Source organism: Salmo salar, chromosome ssa20 (genome assembly GCF_905237065.1).
Source record: "Salmo salar chromosome ssa20, Ssal_v3.1, whole genome shotgun sequence".
NCBI lineage: Eukaryota > Metazoa > Chordata > Actinopteri > Salmoniformes > Salmonidae > Salmo > Salmo salar.
In genome coordinates, this window is record NC_059461.1 from 87,718,781 (window position 1) to 87,723,780 (window position 5,000).

General features: G+C 40.7%; 1 protein-coding gene across 6 annotated transcripts in view; it reads right to left on the bottom strand.

Annotated features, from left to right (window-relative positions):
* The window catches only part of LOC106581498 (muscleblind-like protein 1), a 167,665-nt gene that overhangs the window by 46,772 nt on the left and 115,893 nt on the right, over positions 1-5,000 (bottom strand). The window lies entirely within an intron of this gene.

The following is a 5,000-nucleotide window of genomic DNA, read 5'->3' on the forward strand; positions in this document are numbered from 1 at the left end:
AGTGTGATGTATCTCTATAGACTGACTCAGTGTGAGAGTGCAAGACGCAAGCTAATTCTGCGTTCTCTTTTTCATCTCTTCATCCATCTCATTGTCATGCTCTCCTCTCTGTCTTTCTCTCTCTGTAATCACACTTTATCCTCTCTCCTCTCTGTCTTTCTCTCTCTCTCTAATCACACTTCATCCTTTCTCCTCTCTCTGTCTTTCTCTCTCTCTAATCACACTTTATCCTCTCTCCTCTCTGTCTTTCTCTCTCTCTCTCTCTAATCACACTTCATCCTTTCTCCTCTCTCTGTCTTTCTCTCTCTAACCACACTTTATCCTCTCCCCTCTCTGTCTTTCTCTCTCTCTAATCACACTTTATCCTCTCTCCTCTGTCTTTCTCTCTCTCTCTCTCTAATCACACTTCATCCTTTCTCCTCTCTCTGTCTTTCTCTCTCTAACCACACTTTATCCTCTCTCCTCTCTCTGTCTTTCTCTCTCTCTAATCACACTTTATCCTCTCTTCTCTCTCTGTCTTTGTCTCTCTCTAATCACACTTTATCCTCACTCCTTTCTGTCTTTCTCTCTCTCTAATCACACTTCATCCTCTCCCCTCTCTCTTTCTTTGTAGGTCTCCATAAGAGACAAATTAGCAACAGAAGCAGAGATAAAGAGGATTAGCTATCTATCGCCTCCTGCCAACAGATTATGATACACAACCCCAGAGAGAGAAAGAGAGATGGAAACAGAGAGAGAGCGAGAGAGAGACAGAGAGGGAGAGACAGCGAGAGAGAGAGAGAGAGAGCGAGAAAGAGAGAGAGAGACAACAGAGATGGAGTGGATGGAGAGCTACTGTGGACAGGAACAAAAAAAAGAGAGAGAGAGAGAGAGAGAGAGAGAGAGAGAGAGAGAGAGAGAGAGAGAGAGAGAGAGACAACAGAGATGGAGTGGATGGAGAGCTACTGTGGACAGGAACAAAAAAAGAGAGAGAGAGAGAGAGAGAGAGAGAGAGAGAGAGAGAGAGAGAGAGAGAGAGAGAGAGAGAGAGAAAAGGAGGACATTATTAAACCTAATAAGGGGAGTGTTCAGCAGAACAGCATTATGGGGAGCGAATTACATTCCCCTCCCACCCCCTCAGAAGAGAGCTTCAGACACGTGGAAGAATTGAATCACCTCCATCATACAGACAGACAGACTCCACACTACACAGCCTATATACACTATACAAGGAGAATACTGTATAAACTACACTACACAGCCTATATACACTATACAAGGAGAATACTGTATAAACTACACTACACAGCCTATATACACTATACAAGGAGAATACTGTATAAACTACACTACACAGCCTATATACACTATACAAGGAGAATACTGTATAAACTACACTACACAGCCTATATACACTATACAAGGAGAATACTGTATAAACTACACTACACAGCCTATATACACTATACAAGGAGAATACTGTATAAACTACACTACACAGCCCATATACACTATACAAGGAGAATACTGTATAAACTACACTACACAGCCCATATACACTATACAAGGAGAATACTGTATAAACTACACTACACAGCCTATATACACTATACAAGGAGAATACTGTATAAACTACACTACACAGCCTATATACACTATACAAGGAGAATACTGTATAAACTACACTACACAGCCTATATACACTATACAAGGAGAATAGTGTATAAACTACACTACACAGCCCATATACACTATACCAGGAGAATACTGTATAAACTACACTACACAGCCTATATACACTATACAAGGAGAATACAGTATAAACTACACTACACAGCCTTTATACACTATACCATGAAAACACTGTATATACCACACTACACAGCCTAAATTCACTACTTAAGGAGAATTGTATCTCTCCTCTATCCCTCTCTCTATACGTCTCCCTATCCAATTCAAGGGGTTTTACTGGCATGGGAAACATATGTAAACATTGCCAAAGCAAGTGAAGTAGATACAAAAGTGAAATAAACAATCAAATCTCTCTCTCCATACCTCTCTATCCTCTATCTCTATCTATCTCTCTTTCTCAATCCCTCTCTCCATACCTCTGCTCGATCTCTCTCTCTTTCCCTCTCTCTATCCCTCTCCTCTATCCCTCTATATCTCTTTATCTCTCTCTCTATCCCTCTCTCTATCCCTCTCTATCTCTCTATCCATCTCTCTCTCTCTCTCTCTCTCTCTCTCTCTCTCTCTATCCCTCTCCATATCCCTCTCTATCCCTCTGTATATCTCTCCCTATCCCTCTCTCAATCTCTCTCTATCCCTCTCTATATCTCTCTCTATCCCTCTCTCTATATCTCTTTCTATCCCTCTCTCTATAGCTCTCTCTATCCCTCTCTCTATAGCTCTCTCTATCCCTCTCTCTATCTCTCTCTTACCCTCTCTCCATACCTCTCTCTATACCTCTCCTCTATTCCCCTCTATCCCTCTCTCTATCCCTCTCTATATCTCTCTCTATCCCTCTGTATATCTCTCCCTATCCCTCTCTCAATCTCTCTATATATCTCTCTAGACCCATACAGCCTCTTGCTGCTAGGCACTCACCTCTTCATGAATACAGAACAGATTAGGAGCAGAGGTGTGTGTCAAATCAAATTGTGTTTGTCATATTCTTTGTAAACAACATGTGTTGACTAACAGTGAAATGCATTCTTATGTATTATTTTTCATCAGTGCAGAGTTAAAGGTATTTCTTTTAAACCAAAACTTGAAAAATTGACTAAATAGTGAATAAAAATAAAATGAATATCTAATAACGCGTAGAAAATAACAGTATATACAGGAAGTAGAAAATAGCATGGCTATATACAGGGAGTAGAAAATAACATGACTATATACAGGAAGTAGAAAATAGCATGGCTATATACAGGGAGTAGAAAATAACATGGCTATATACAGGGAGTAGAAAATAACATGGCTATATACAGGGAGTAGAAAATAACATGGCTATATACAGGGAGTAGAAAATAACATGACTATATACAGGGAGCAGAAAATAACATGGCTATATACAGGGAGTAGAAAATAGCATGGCTATATACAGGGAGTAGAAAATAACATGGCTATATACAGGGAGTAGAAAATAACATGGCTATATACAGGGAAGTAGAAAATAACATGGCTATATACAGGAAGTAGAACATATAATGGCTATATACAGGAAGTAGAAAATGAAATGGCTATATACAGGAAGAAAATAATTACATGGCGTGTGTTTATACTGGGTGTGTGTTTATTTATACTGGGTGTGTGTTTATTTATACTGGGTGTGTGTTTATTTATAATGGGTGTGTGTTTATTTATACTGGGTGTGTGTTTATTTATAATGGGTGTGTGTTTATTTATACTGGGTGTGTGTTTATTTATACTGGGTGTGTGTTTATTTATACTGGGTGTGTGTTTATTTATACTGGGTGTGTGTTTATACTGGGTGTGTGTGTGTAGTATACTGCAGTTATAAATCACATTGGCCTTACGACACCAGACATTTCTCAGCAGTATTTCAGCTCTTAGAGAGTCAAGGTTAGTGTTATCAAAGACGTGAGTGGTGAGTGTTAGTGTGAGTTAGTATGAGTATTATCACAGAGGTGAGAGTTATCACAGAGGTGAGTATTATAACAGAGGTTAGTGTTATCACAGAGGTGAGTGTTATCAGAGGTGAGTGTTATCAGGGAGGTGAGTGTTATCAGAGAGGTGAGTGTTATCAGAGGTGAGTGTTATCACAGAGGTGAGTGTTATCAGGGAGGTGAGTGTTATCAGAGAGGTGAGTGTTATCAGAGGTGAGTGTTATCACAGAGGTGAGTGTTATCACAGAGGTGAGTGTTATCAGAGAGGTGAGTGTTATCAGAGGTGAGTGTTATCACAGAGGTGAGTGTTATCACAGAGGTGAGTGTTATCAGGGAGGTGAGTGTTATCAGAGAGGTGAGTGTTATCAGAGGTGAGTGTTATCACAGAGGTGAGTGTTATCACAGAGGTGAGTGTTATCAGAGGTGAGTGTTATCACAGAGGTGAGTGTTATCACAGAGGTGAGTGTTATCACAGAGGTGAGTGTTATCAGAGGTGAGTGTTATCAGAGGTGAGTGTTATCAGAGGTGAGTTTTATCAGAGGTGAGTGTTATCACAGAGTGAGGTGAGTGTTATAACAGAGGTGAGTGTTATCAGAGGTGAGTGTTATCAGAGGTGAGTGTTATCAGAGGTGAGAGTTATCAGAGGTGAGTGTTATCAGAGGTGAGTGTTATCAGAGGTGAGAGTTATCAGAGGTGAGTGTTATCAGAGGTGAGAGTTATCAGAGGTGAGTGTTATCAGAGGTGAGTGTTATCAGAGGTGAGTGTTATCAGAGGTGAGTGTTATCAGAGGTGAGAGTTATCAGAGGTGAGTGTTATCAGAGGTGAGTGTTATCAGGGAGGTGAGTGTTATCAGAGGTGAGTGTTATCAGAGGTGAGTGTTATCAGAGGTGAGTGTTATCAGGGAGGTGAGTGTTATCAGGGAGGTGAGTGTTATCAGGGAGGTGAGCATTATCAGGGAGGTGAGTATTATCAGGGAGTTGAGTGTTATCAGAGGTGAGTGTTATCAGGGAGGTGAGTGTTATCAGAGAGGTGAGTGTTATCAGGGAGGTGAAATCTCTTCATGGTATATCAAAAGGAGAGCAGCATATTCAACCCATTTGGCCCCTCCCCCATACACCGGTCACTTTAAATACTGTTATTTGCTTTTAGTAACGCCCTCGTATATTCACAGCAGACCTCTCTCTCTCTCTCTCTCTCTCTCTCTCTCTCTCTCTCTCTCTCTCTCTCTCTCTCTCTCTCTCTCTCTCTCTCTCTCTCTCTCTCTCTCTCTCTCTCTCTCTCTCTCTCTCTCTCTCTCTCTCTCTCTTCTCTCTCTCTCTCTCTCTCTCTCTCTCTCTCTCTCTCTAGTCAATTCAATTCAATTTTAGGGCTTTATTGGTATGTTTACATTGC